General features: G+C 42.7%; 1 long non-coding RNA gene across 1 annotated transcript; it reads left to right on the top strand.

The window, feature by feature from the left end:
* Nucleotides 1-1,351: 1,351 nt before the first annotated feature.
* On the top strand, nt 1,352-3,699 carry LOC103629158 (uncharacterized). Its single transcript, XR_004850092.1, has 3 exons — nt 1,352-1,499; nt 2,043-2,149; nt 2,305-3,699. It is a non-coding gene; the product is annotated as an uncharacterized lncRNA (long non-coding RNA).
* Nucleotides 3,700-15,027: the final 11,328 nt, after the last annotated feature.

The following is a 15,027-nucleotide window of genomic DNA, read 5'->3' as shown; positions in this document are numbered from 1 at the left end:
GAGAGAGAGTCTCTTGACTGGGGTCCAGCGGTTGCAGAGCTGCAGCCCCAGTTGCTGAAGCTTTCTTCGGCGCCATAGCGAAGGTTTATGATTGCCGAACGTGTTCAAAACTCGAAGAGTGGAAGTGAGTTCACCGGAGGTGGGCGCCAATGTTGGGGACTTGTTCTCAAATGCTATGAATTAAGAACAAGGCAACACAAGAAATGTTAAGCGTTAAAGTCCTTCGTCCTTCGAAGCATTATTTCCCTTGAGGATATAATGATTTCGGACGAAGGTTATGAAGGACATACCTTCATAAACACAGCACATAATAATGAAGAAGAAAACATATGAAATATAAAGGATAATGTAAACAATTATATATATTATTGCCAACTCATTTCTATCTTATTATTATGGAAAAAATAGAAATGATATCAAATTACAGATGTACCTTCGGCTCCAAAGAAGGTAATAGTACAAGCGTGACGCAAAAGCAAATGCCAAGTCAGCGTGAACAGTACGGGGGCACTGTTCACCTATTTATAGGCGCGGGACACAGCCCATATAAAATTACACCCATGCCCTTTACATTTGGTAGTAATTCTATAGTACTCCACCAAGGTCTAAATAGCCTTTTCATCTTTAAGTCGGTTTCCTTTTCTGCTATCACGCCGAAGCTTTCCTGCTCACACCTTCGGCGCTATGTCAACCTTCGTATTCTTTGGGCTTCTCCCACTGTGGTACTGATTCGAGTCCGAAGATACCTGTTCACACATTATACTCCAGAAACATCATTAAATCATGTTTTTGAGGACCTTCGGAAGCCGAAGGCCCCCAACATTAATCATCTATATTTGGTGGTGATATCTGCAGGATAGGCTTCAAGAGAGGCTAAGAAAGTCTAAGTGTTTAGGACTTGAAGAGGCTGCAAAGAACAAAGGTTTTGACCTTGGTAACGGTGAGTTATTTTATTAATGTTTTTATGCCAACAACTTTAGCTTTTGTACACTAGCACTGTTTTCTTAATCATCTATATTTGGTGGTGATATCTGATCCAATCCTTCACTCATTGCAAACTGTTGAGGAGGAATAACTATTTGGCAGATGCACTCATTGCAAACTGTTGAGGAGGAATAACTATTTGGCAGATGCAGACATGTAGTAGCTTCACACTTGGTTCATCGGACAACAGTTCTTTGAACTGAGTAGAGTGGAAGGAAACTGAACCTAACACCCATCCATGACCTAGCTTACATATAGGCAAGTTTTATAACATAGCCTGCTTCAAATATAACTTTTGAGCTTGAGTTACGTATGCTTTCAGTCACTACTCTTCAACTATGCTGGTTCAGTCACTACTCTTTAGAACTGAGGTTTGTCTTCCTATAATAGGTGGTTTTACTGGGTTCTGCATCAGATCCTCGCATACAAGGTGACTTCACAAATTTAGCCAATAAGTTGTATAGCCGAGTGAAGCTATGTTTGACCTATGCTACGACGAGCCACCATCACATTTGGTTAGTTTTATCTAATACGAGTTGGGTGCATATTTCCATTTCTGTAACCATTTCCTTTGAATCTGGTTTCTAATGGATTTTCCACAGATTTAAGATTTCCTGATAGAAAATTGTGCCTTGCATCTTAATGAAAAGAATGGTGCATCTGTTTTTTTTTCTGCTAACACATGAGCTGTCAAGTTCATTTTTAAGATGATAGTACTACACAAGGTTGAAATGCTAAAGGATATATGGCATCTGTTCCAGTTTATAAAGGCAGTAACTTTGATGTAGTGTCACTTTTCAGTTTTGTGCTATAATAACTATTACTTATACATACCCACCCAAAAAAATCTTTGTGCATGTTTCTGTTTGACCCTCCATCATGACAAAAAAATCGGTTTGATTAAGGTAATGTGATGAATGCATGATTGAAGGCTTTATGGAAGCATACTATTTAACACCAATGATTGGTTCTGCTCATTATCTATTGTTATTTTGTTAAAAAAGTCTTCTGGTACCCATTTTTTCTAGCTACCTGGTTATGATTCTCTCCATTTGCAGCAACATGCTAAAGAGCAAAATGACACCAAACTAATGGAAAATGTAATCCATGTTCTATCAAGATATTTCTTACCGCTGCAACCAGGCACAACTGACATAGTCTTCAGGTATCTCATTGTCTGTTCTCAGTTAGTTATATTAATGATGTTTACTATAGGTTTAGTTTGTTGTTTTTATATTACTGTAGACCATGATCTAGCCTCTATAAAATTTATTTTAGTAATTCATTGCATCATATTACTCCTATCTTTTTGCAATATAGTCGATGCCATGCAGACGGACATGGAGGTTGTGTTCGAGGTGCTGAAGAGCCTAGAGGACGTTGAGGAGCTAGACCCCGAGTGGCTGCATGATCCTCACAAGCTGCACACGTGCGTGGAGAAGGACACCTCCTTGTCGGACTCGTGCGGCGTCGGCCCATTCGGGCTGGTGGTGATGGCGCCCGAAGGCATGCAAAGCAGGAGCAGATCACCGTATTCTTCAGGGAGTGACCAGCATCTCAGCTTCTCGATCTATGCTTCTTTGTGATTTCTCTTCTAATTTGTCTACCTCCTTTTTCTGCCCGCAGATTGGAGCAAGAGCAAGGTGGTTAGATCTAGATCGAAAGTCAGTGAGACGAAAACCGTTTTTACCTCACTGGTCAAGCAACACTATTCACTCTTTGATGCAACATGGGAAGCTTTATTTCCTGAAGCACTAGCTGGGAAGTCAGTGAGACGAAAGCTCATGAGGGCAGGTCCAAGGGCACTGATCTTCCCAGCACCTGCAAACGCTACCTCAGCAACCATGCGCCTCTTGAAGATCACCTGGGCAGAGCTGGCACTGTTTGCAACATCTGCCTTCACTTCATTGACATGACCGTATTGGCTAAAGATCTTGATAAGGTCACACTTTGTAGGATAAATGCATGGTCTGCTGAAGTGCAGCACCAGATTTTCTCTCTGCTGAAGACCACATGCTGCTACAGAGAGCTGCCATAGCATTTCTCCACAGATGCAAGCCCAACCATTCTGTTCTTCCAAGAAAATACTGGTAGTATCCTTTTTCCCCCTATGTACATATAAACCATACTTCATATGATGGGTCAAATTTTATGAGACTCATTCTATTAAATCCTTTACTGCTAGACATCGCTCACGATGATGCAGCAACTACAGTGCAATGTTTTTATGCTTTCCTATAGAGGGCATGCTATTTCTTACTTCTATTATATTTATGCCGTTCAAACTTGTAGCTCTCAATATTTTGTGGGTTTAAATGTTCTTGTTTTCTTTATTTGCGACACATCTAAATCTGATTTTCTTTGTAGGTATGGTGAGAGTGATGGTTATCCTTCTCAGAAAGGGAGAGATCAAGAAAGATGAGATATAAATTCATATGCTACCAGAACAAGAAATATGAGAGCGGTTGGTGGCCGAGGCTCCTAAAAAAGGACCTGTGTTCTTGAAGGTTGACTGGACAAATGGTATGACGAGGATGTCGAAGATGTTGGATGTTAGAATTTCACTTTTGGTTGATTATGTTTTTTCTTATGCACCTGACAAATCTAGATATGCAACCAGACATGCTTTATTCTTGTTCCTGTTTTGTTTTCCTTATGTATTAATTCCTTAACTTGTAATGCACATGATGTTTTCCTTATGTATTAATTCCTTAACTTTTAAAGCACATGATGAAGGCTGGTTGTCGGGTAAGTTCTCTTAAACTTTGGTAAGCTTACCTACTATCGCTATGGATCTTTTGAATCAATTACAAGGTAATTCATTTAAAAATCGTAGTAACATGTGTACCTAAATATCATATATAAAAGTCTGTATGGTACTGATGGTTGCAATGTAGTGGTGAAACAACTAGATTAAAATAACAATTTATGTATAGATAGGATCACAAATGTATTAAGAAACCTTTTCTCATAACAGTACCGTGGTATTATGTGTTTCCGTTGCAACGCACGGGCACTCACCTAGTACTTAGAAATGGCCCAAGGGCACATTTCCCTTTCAGAGTGGACTACAGATTTTGGAGTCACAAAATGCGTAGTCACTTGTTCTCTCTTCATCCAAGTATATGGGAGATAGTAGAAAATGGAATGCAATTTGATAGTTCGGATAACTCCATGTTTATCAATGAACAAATCCATAAAAATGCACAAGCTACTACTGTTCTTTAGCATCCTTGTGCAAGGAAGAATACAATAAGGTGAGCGGCTTGGATAATGCCAAGCAAATCTGGGACACCCTCAAGATCTCGCATGAGGGGAATGACGCCACCATGCTCACCAAGATGGAGTTGGTGGAAGGCGAACTAGGATGGTTCGCAATGATCAGGGGAGAGGAGCCAACTCAAACATACAATAGGCTCAAGACCCTGGTCAACAAGATAAGGAACTATGGGAGCACGAGATGGACGGACCACGACGTCGTCCGACTTATGCTAAGGTCCTTCACTGTCCTTGATCCTCATCTTGTAAACTCTATTCGTGAGAATCCTAGGTACATCAAGATGCCGCCCGAGGAAATACTCGGAAAGTTTGTAAGCGGGCGGATGATGATCAAGGAGGCAAGATATGTTGATGATGCATTGAATGGCCCAATGCCGATCTACAAGCCTCAAACTATTGCTCTCAAAGCAACAAGTAGCAGGGAGGCGCTACCTAGCAAGGTGGCACAAGTTGAGGCGGCCGGGCTAAATGAGGACGAAATGGCCCTCATCATCAAGCGCTTCAAGACGACGCTCAAAGGTCGCAAGGAGCATCCCAACAAGAGCAAGACGAAGGGAAAGCGCTCCTGCTTCAAGTGTGGTAAGATTGGTCACTTTATTGCTAACTGTCCCGAAAATGATAGTGACCAGGAACAAGGAAAGAGCGGAAAGTGGGAAAAGAAGAAGACCTACAAAAAGACGAAGGGCGAGGCACACCTTGGAAAGGAGTGGGATTCGGATTGTTCCTCGTTCGACTCCGACAACGAAGGGCTCGCCGCCTCAGCCTTCAACAAGTCGGCTCTCTTCCCCAAAGAGCACCACACCTGCCTCATGGCAAAGGAGAAGAAGGTAAGTACTCGAAGTACCACTATGTATGCTTCTTCATGTGACGATGAGTCTAGTGATGATGAAGTAGACTACGCTAGCTTATTCAAAGGTTTAGATAGAACTAAAATTGACAAGATCAATGAATTAATTGATGCTTTGAATGAGAAGAATAGATTGTTAGAGAAGCAAGAGGATCTTTTATATGAAGAGCATGATAAATTTGTTAGTGCACAAAATTCTCTTGCTTTAGAAGTTAAAAGAAATGAAATGCTTTCATGTGAAATATCTACTTGCCATGAATCTATTTCGAGCTTAAAGAGTATTAATGTTGATTTAAATACTAAGTTAGAAATAGCTAATAAATCAAGCTCTTGTGTAGAACATGTTGTGATTTGCAATAAGTGTAAGGATTTTAATGTTGATGCTTGTAGCGAACACTTAATTTCCATTTCCAAATTAAATGATGAAGTGGCTAGTGTTAATGCCCAACTTAAGACTAGCAAGAATGAATTTGACAAACTAAAATTTGCAAGGGATGCTTACACTATTGGTAGACACCCCTCAATCAAGGATGGACTTGGTTTCAAAAGGGAAGCCAAGAACTTAACAAGCCAAAGGACTCCCACTTTCACAAAAGAGAAAGGGAAGGCCCCTATGGCTAATAGTGCTCAAAAGAATCATGCATTTATTTATGATAGGAAATTTTCTAGAAATGTTCATCATGATAGGAGTTGTAATGCTTATGATTCAAATGCAATGTTTGCTTCAAGTTCTTCCTATGTGCATGGTAGAGATATGCCTAGGAAAAATGTCATTCATCATATGCCTAGGAGAAATGTTGCTCATGTTCCTAGGAAAATAGTTAATGAACCTTCTACAATTTATCATGCTTGCAATGCTTCCTTTGCAATTTGTAGAAAGGATAAGAAGGTGATTGCTAGGAAATTAGGGGCAAAATGCAAGGGAGATAAAACTTGCATTTAGGTCCCTAAGACCATTGTTACTAACCTTGTAGGACCCAACAAGAGTTGGGTACCTAAAACCCAAGCCTAAATTGCCTTGCAGGTTTATGCATCCAGGGGCTCAAGCTGGATTATCGACAGCGGATGCACAAACCACATGACGGGGGAGAAGAAGATGTTCACCTCCTACGTCAAGAACAAAGATTCCCAAGATTCAATCATATTCGGTGACGGGAATCAAGGCAAGGTTAAAGGGCTAGGAAAGATTGCTATTTCATCCGAGCACTCCATTTCTAATGTGTTTTTAGTTGAGTCGCTCGGGTATAACTTGTTGTCCGTTAGTCAACTTTGTAATATGGGTTATAATTGCTTATTCACAAACGTAGATGTGTCTATCTTTAGAAGGAGTGATGGTTCATTAGCTTTTAAGGGTGTACTAGACGACAAACTCTATTTAGTTGATTTTGCAAAGGAAGAGGCCGGTCTAGATGCATGCTTAATTGCTAAGACTAGCATGGGCTGGCTGTGGCATCACAGTTTAGCACATGTGGGGATGAAGAACCTTCACAAACTTCTAAAGGGAGAACATGTGTTAGGTCTAACAAATGTAACTTTCGAAAAAGATAGACCTTGTGCAGCTTGTCAAGCAGGTAAACAAGTGGGAAGTGCTCATCACAGCAAGAATGTAATGACCACATCAAGACCTCTGGAGTTACTTCATATGGACCTCTTCGGACCCGTCGCCTACCGAAGCATAGGAGGAAGTAAGTATGGTCTTGTTATAGTTGATGATTTTTCCCGCTTCACTTGGGTATTCTTTTTGTAGGATAAAATAGAAACCCAAGGGACCCTCAAGCGTTTCCTAAGGAGAGCTCAAAATGAGTTTGAGCTCAAGGTCAAAAAGATAAGGAGCGACAATAGGTCCAAATTCAAGAACCTTCAAGTGGAGGAGTACCTTGAGGAGGAAGGAATCAAGCACGAGTTCTCCGCTCCCTACACACCACAACAAAACGGTGTGGTAGAGAGGAAGAACATGACACTCATAGACATGGCGAGGATGATGCTTGGAGAGTTCAAGACGCTCGAGCGGTTTTGGTCGGAAGCCATGAACACGGCTTGCCACGCCATAAACCGGGTCTACCTTCATCGCCTCCTCAAGAAAACGTCGTACGAACTCCTAACCGGTAACAAACCCAATGTGTCATACTTTCGTGTTTTTGGGAGCAAACGTTATATTCTACTGAAGAAAGGTAGAAATTCTAAGTTTGCTCCCAAAGCTGTAGAAGGGTTTTTGTTAGGTTATGACTCAAATACAAAGGCGTATAGGGTCTTCAACAAATCATCGGGTTTGGTTGAAGTCTCTAGCGACGTTGTATTTGATGAGACTAATGGCTCTCCAAGAGAGCAAGTTGTTGATCTTGATGATGTAGAAGACGTTCCAACAACCACAATACGCACCATGGCAATTGGAGATGTGCGACCACAGGAACAAAAAGAGCAAGATAAACCTTCTTTCTCAACAATGGTGCAACCCCCAACTCAAGACGATGAACAGGTTCATCAAGAAGAGACGTGTGATCAAGGGGAGCACAAGATGATCATGTTATGGAGGAAGAAGCACAACATGCCCCTCCAACTCAAGTTCGAGCGACGATTCAAAGGAATCATCCCGTCGACCAGATATTGGGTGATATTAGCAAGGGAGTAACTACTCGCTCTAGATTAGTTAATTTTTGTGAGCATTACTCTTTTGTCTCTTCTTTTTGAGCCTTTCAGGGTAGAAGAGGCCTTGCTAGATCTGGAATGGGTGTTGGCCATGCAGGAGGAGCTCAACAATTTCAAGAGAAATGAAGTTTGAACACTGGTGGCACGACCCAAGCAAAATGTTGTGGGAACCAAGTGGGTGTTCCGCAAGAAACAGGATGAGCACGGGGTGGTGACAAGGAACAAGGCACGACTTGTGGCAAAAGGTTATGCCCAAGTCGCAGGTTTGGACTTTGAGGAGACTTTTGCTCCTGTGGCTAGGCTAGAGTCAATTTGCATATTGTTAGCCTATGTCGCTCACCATTCTTTCAGGTTGTTCCAAATGGATGTGAAGAGCGCTTTCCTCAACGGGCCAATCAAGGAGGAGGTATACGTAGAGCAACCCCCTGGCTTTGAGGATGAACGGTACCCCGACCACGTGTGTAAGCTCTCTAAGGCGCTCTATGGACTTAAGCAAGCCCCAAGAGCATGGTATGAATGCCTTAGAGACTTTTTAATTGCTAATGCTTTCAAGGTTGGGAAAGCCCATCCAACTTTATTTACTAAGACTTGTGATGGTGACTTATTTGTGTGCCAGATTTATGTCGATGACATAATATTTGGTTCTACTAACCAAAAGTCTTGTGAAGAGTTTAGCAGGGTGATGACTCAAAAGTTTGAAATGTCGATGATGGGCGAGTTGAACTACTTCCTTGGGTTCCAAGTGAAGCAACTCAAGGACGGCACCTTCATCTCCCAAATGAAGTACACGCAAGACTTGATCAAGCGGTTTGGGATGAAGGACGCCAAGCCCGCAAAGACTCCAATGGGAACTGACAGACACGTCGACCTCAACAAAGTAGGTAAGTCCATTGATCAAAAAGCATACCGGTCTATGATAGGTTCCTTGCTTTACTTATGTGCTAGTAGACCGGATATTATGCTTAGTGTATGCATGTGTGCTAGATTTCAATCCGATCCAAGGGAGTGTCACTTAGTGGCTGTGAAACAAATTCTTAGATATTTAGTCGCTACGCCTTGCTTCGGGATCTGGTATCCAAAGGGGTCTACCTTTGACTTAATTGGATATTCAGACTCCAATTATGCTGGATGTAAGGTTGATAGGAAGAGTACATCAGGGACGTGCCAATTCTTAGGAAGGTCCCTGGTTTCTTGGAGTTCTAAGAAACAAACTTCCGTTGCCCTATCCACCGCTGATGCCGAGTATGTTGCCGCAGGACAGTGTTGCGCTCAACTACTTTGGATGAGGCAAACCTCAAGGACTTTGGCTACAATCTGAGCAAAGTCCCACTCCCATGTGATAATGAGAGTGCAATCCACATGGCGGATAATCCTGTTGAACACAGCCGCACTAAGCACATAGACATCCGGCATCACTTTTTGAGAGACCACCAGCAAAAGGGAGATATCGAAGTGTTTTATGTTAGCACCGAGAACCAGCTAGCCGATATCTTTACCAAGCCTCTAGATGAGAAGACCTTTTGCAGGCTGCGTAGTGAGCTAAATGTCTTAGATTCGCGGAACTTGGATTGATTTATAGCATACATGTGTTTTATGCCTTTGATCATGTTTCTTTATGCATTTTTGTTGCTTAGTTATGGTGCTCAAGTTGTACAAGCACTCCCCGGACCTCACAAGTCCATTTGCATGTGATGCACATATTTAGGGGGAGCTGTGCTACAACTTGACCCTTTGAGACTAACCATGTGTTTGAGCTTGTTTGATTTAGTCTCAAAGGTGGATTGAAAGGGAAAGATGGACTTGGACCATGAAAGACTTCCACTGCACTCTGATGAGAGGGTAACTTACTCCAAGTTCATCTCCATACTCTTATTGCCTTTTATTCTTATTTGAAGATTTTGGTGAGGCAATGGGGTTTAAAGGGCCAAGATTGATCCCGTTTTGGTGCTTGATGCCAAAGGGGGAGAAAATAAGGCCAAAGAAAGAAATGGATCAGCTACCACTTGAGAATTTTGAAAATAGTAGAGTTAGAGTTTTTGTTTTGTCAAAATCCTCTTAATGTCTCTTCTTGTCAAAAGTTGGTCTCTTGTGGGGAGAATGTTTGATTATGGGAAAAAGGGGGAGTTTTTGAATCTTTGATCAATTTCTCTTGGAATACCTTTCTCTATGCCTCAACAAGTGAAATTGACTTAGAGATAGGAAATTGAGTTTGATTTGCAAAAACAAACCAAGTGGTGGCAAAGAATGATCCAAATATGCCAAATTTGAATCAAAACAATATCTTGTTCTAATTTGCATTGATGTTGCACTTCTATATGTTGCTTTTTGTTGTGTTGGCATAAATCACCAAAAAGGGGGAGATTGAAAGGGAAATGTGCCCTTGGACCATTTCTAAGTATTTTGGTGATTAAGTGTCCAACACAAATGGTTATGTGTTAAACTATGCCAAATGGTGGACAAAGTGCAAATCAATACAAAGGTATGATTCTAGACTTAGTACATTGGTTTTTGTGTACTAACATATTTGTCTAAGTGCTAGAATCAGAGAAAAGACAAATGGAAAAGACTTGGCTCGAGAAGCCAAGACTCTGCTCAGTCTCGGTGCACCGGACAGTGTCCGGTGCGCCAGGCTGGCGTCTGGTGAACTGCCTGCTCTCGGGTCTCGACGGCGGCGTATGGCTATAAATCACCGGACTGTCCGGTGAGCCAACGGTCGACCGAGCCAACGGTCGACCACGCGTGACGCGTGGCCGAGCCAACGGTCTGATGGGGGCACCGGACTGTCCGGTGTGCACCGGACAGTGTCCGGTGCGCCAACGGCTCCAAATCTTCAACGGTCGGCTGCGCCAGAATAGGAAAGCAATCAACACCGGACACTGAACAGTGCCTGTCCGGTGGTGCACCAGACTGTCCGGTGCGCCACCCGACAGAAGGCCAAGATTTGCCTTCCTGGATTGCTCTCAACGGCTCCTAGCTACCTTGGGGCTATAAAAGGGACCCCTAGGCGCATGGAGAACACTAAGTACACCAAGCATTCTTTGATCATCTCTTAGCACCAAGACATCTCTCTAGCGCATTTGATTTGTTGTGATAGCAATTTGAGCTCCTCTTGAGTTGAGAACTCCGTGTGTGATCTTAGAGCTCAAGTTGTGACTTGTGTGCGTGTTTGTGCTCGTGCTTTGAGGCTTGTGTGTGTTGCTCTTCCCACTCTTACATCTGTGCTTCTTTGTGATCATCTCATTGTAAGGGCGAGAGGCTCCAAGTTGTGGAGATTCCTCGCAAACGGGAAAGAGTAAAGGAAAAAGAACACCGTGGTATTCAAGTTGATCATTGGATCACTTGAAAGGAGTTGAGTGCAACTCTCGTCCATTGGGACGCCACAACGTGGACTAGGCAAGTGTTGTACTTGGCCGAACCATGGGATAAATCTCCGTGTCTCTTGTGCTTGTTCTCACTGTGTCAATTGTGGTTCACAAGAGCTCTCCTTAGCCACTTGATTTCATTGTGCTAACACTTAATCAAGTTTGTGGCTTTAAGTTTCAAGTTTTTACAGGATTACCTATTCACCGCCCTCTAGGTGCTCTTAGAATCAAAAGATACTATTTCTTCTAGATGGTTATGTCATGTTGGACTAACTCAAACGTGATTCTTCTTTCTGATTCGCCCTTCCCCGTTTGTTTCATTGGAATTGAATTATATTTTAATAATTATAATTTAGACAAAAACTAATTAAGTTCATATATTTATATATGTAATATATTTGTATATTATCCTAAATCATATGAGAGAGATAGTTATATACTACATTTATGTTATAGCGAAGCAAGTAGAAGAGTGTGCTATAAGTTGTATATCGGAAAAATAGCATGTAAATCTATAAAATCAATTTTCATCTCTCACCCTATAAATTTGAGATAGGCTTATATGTAAACTTTGGAAAGTTGTGGAAAGTCACATTCTAAAAAAATAACCTATTCCATTAGTAAGATTTCAATTCCTCAAAATGAAAGGAAACAAACGGGACCTTGATGTATTTTGTCTTTCCTCTTCGGTGTACCTATGCAATGTCAACATACACGACTTAAATACAACAAGTTTTCTGGAGCTGGAGCATACAAACGCCCTATAAGTATATTAGGATTAATTAGGGTTGTGTAATCCTGACTTACCTTATCTCTAAGAGAGGCTTCTTGTCCCATAAATAATGTAGTAATCTATAATCTGTCTATAAGGCTCAACAATAATACAATCGACTATTATACAGTTATATTCTCCTATGCACATATGAAAAATAGGGCCGAGTAGTGGATGCAAAAGTTTTCGGATTGTGTGATCCATTGTGTTCATTTTGTTGTTCTAAATAATCCAGCATAACGATGTTTATTTGGTAAGAAGGGTGGGAACAAAGTCAATATATATAACCAGGTGAGACGAGAGAACGTGTTAGGCTTGGTGTTAACACCAAAAGTGGCGGATGATTTGGCTCTAGGGATCGGACGGTCCACGACTCGGACGATTATCCTTATCTCATGTGTGGTTATCCATCTAATCATGTGGGATCTGTTGGCTATCACCTAGGGACGGGTCCAGATCTCCCCCTATATATATATGAAGGGGTACAACTAATTGAGAACCCCCGAACACATTCCAATCAAACCAATTACGTTCTTTATTATTTCTTTATCATTCCTGCCTTACGAGTAGATGCAGCATAGTCTAGTTGTAGTTTTCCACATATCTGCCTCCATCTCTATTCGACTCTACGTCATCTAGATCCGTCTCGCGTGACCTGCCGAGCCCAAGAAGACTCTAGGATCTTACCTCTCCTAGGGGCAAGGTCTAGTTGTCAATCCAAGAGATCTCTTCCTCGACTTGATCTCTTAAATATTAGGCAACTCTATGTTGTCTAGGGACGCCTCGAGCGGCCTACCGATCGAATCACCCTAAGATCTCTCCCCCAAGGGAAAGACTAAGGTCACAACGAGGAGGAAGATGACCTGGCGCCATCGCGGACCGTTTGGCTTAGAGCGCGGACAATCCAGACGTACGTAGGGAAGGCTGAGAGCACCTAGAGAGGGTGAATAGGTGATCCTGCAAAATTGTAATACCCAACTTCTATGCAAAATAATAATAATAATAAAGTTCATGTTTGTACATAATTATGCCCTCCTTTTTGACCATAAGCAAAGTAAAATATAGAAATGCATGTCATGCTGATTTTCTTATGTGGTGCATCTTAATGGAAACTTATGTATTCAAATCCACTTAAATACAAAATTAAAGTAAGAAATTGGAAAGGATTATGAATTAGAAAGAAAATTCGAATTAAGTCAAATATTCCCTAACTATAGAAAGAAGAGTTAAACAAAATGTAAACAGTAGAACAATTTATTCACTTTAGGACTGTGTTTGGAGTTTGAAATCTGAAGTTCAAAACATGAATTTAGATTTTGTTTGAATATTTGAAATTGGGAAAAGGAAATAGAAAGAAGTGAACAGGAAATTACAAAAGAATAAAACAAAAGGGACTTTACCACGTCACTTGGGCTGAATGCTCACTGCAGGCCCATCTAACTTCACCATCCAACCGAATCTGGCGCACGCTCGGCCCACTTGGCTTTACTTCACGCGGCCCAGTGCTAGCAATTCCAGTCTGTAGGCGCGCTTGTTCCTCGGATTGGCTGACCGCATGGGCCCTCTGCTCAGCCCCTCCATCGACGCTTACACGTGGGTCCAGGTGCGTAGCTCTCTTCTAACGAGCGCCGTGCATGGCGGAATCGCGGCGGAGTCGCGCGGGTGGTTTCTGCGCTCGATCCGACTACCGCCTATTTAAGAAGCCACGGCCCAAAATCTCCTTTCTACCCTCTTTCCGCCTCTCGCGACCACCACCATTGGCAGACCACGGGCGTCCGTGGGAGCAAGGATTGCGCAGAAGAGAGAGATAGAGTAAGGGAGAGTCGCCGTCGGGAATTCACGTCGGTGGTGATTCAAGTTCCATGGACGTGAGTGATGGTGATCGAACGTCGCCGCTCCCTCGCTAAGCTCGGGCTTCCACATCAATCGGTGGCTGGCGCACGGGATCTCCGGTGAGTTTTACTATTTTTTTTCCTCAGCGCGTATTCCAGAGACCATATTGCAAGTTGCAACTCGCCGTGACTGGGGTCTGGGGGGTCTCCGGTATCCTGTGGGGCTGGCATGCTATCGGGGTGCCGCTGTAGACTCAAGGGCAGAGCGCTGGTTGGCCGACAGGAGAGAGGGAGCCGGGTATGGCACGATGGCGTCCTGGGCGGCGAAAGGTTGAAGACGCCCGGGTGCCCTTTGATTCTGTGATGGACGGCTGAGATTAGTTGTTACCTTATCCCTTCGTCCCAGAGGTCTGTGACCGTTCATCTGTGAATTTGTGGGCACGGCAGAGCCACCCAGGTCGGTCGGGAGGAAGGGAGGCCCCTGGCCGTTAAATCGGCTATCGATCTCACGGCGGGCAGATCTCTGTCTCAAGTCCGGTTAGTGGCAGGGTCCGTGCGGAGGTGTCTCTGCGCGCGCCGCAGGGGGGAGCTGGCTGCTGGTGTAGGATTGATGACGGACCGATGGTCGTTGGATGGGAAAGGAGCGCCCGAGATTAGATCGTGTGAACCGTTGATTCCTAACCCTTGGATCATAATCGGACGATAGGCGCGTAGCTCTGTATTCATTAAACCGCGGCCGTTGATCTTGGATCCGGTGATCAGAATGGATGCGGGTTATTAGCCGGCCCAGATCTAATCTGGTCCGTCCATTTCAGATCGGGCGGCCAGAACCTCTCGATACCCCTTCGGCTGTAACTTTTTACTGAAGAGACCCTGAACTATGCAGAAAACAACCCGCCATCCTGTGTGACTGTGCTCTGGGTCTCAGATTTCTTGCGCGCCAGCCCCTGCACTTTCCAGAAAATAGTGCCCAGTCCAGATAATTAATAAAACCAGGGGAATCATTTAGAAAATGGTTTTTAGTACAAATTTAATTGCAGAAACTTGTTTAATTTGTAGAAAATGCATATGAACTCCAAATTGGTCCATTCCAGTTCCTAAATTTTTGTAATAATATTGTCTACCCATTAGTGCCTCTTTTCTGACATGAAAAACACATTAAAATTATTCTTTCACTTAATCTTGTATTAAATGCATAAAACCTTAGAAAATCCATAACTTAAAATATATAACTCCAAATTTAATGATTCCAATTCCTGTGATCATATTTTAATGTCTAGTTTATTACTGTATATTTTATTTGCA

Source organism: Zea mays, chromosome 6, assembly GCF_902167145.1.
Source record: "Zea mays cultivar B73 chromosome 6, Zm-B73-REFERENCE-NAM-5.0, whole genome shotgun sequence".
Classification (NCBI taxonomy): Eukaryota; Viridiplantae; Streptophyta; class Magnoliopsida; order Poales; family Poaceae; genus Zea; species Zea mays.
Note: the sequence above shows the minus strand (reverse complement) of the source record. Positions and strands in the feature narration are given on the sequence as shown.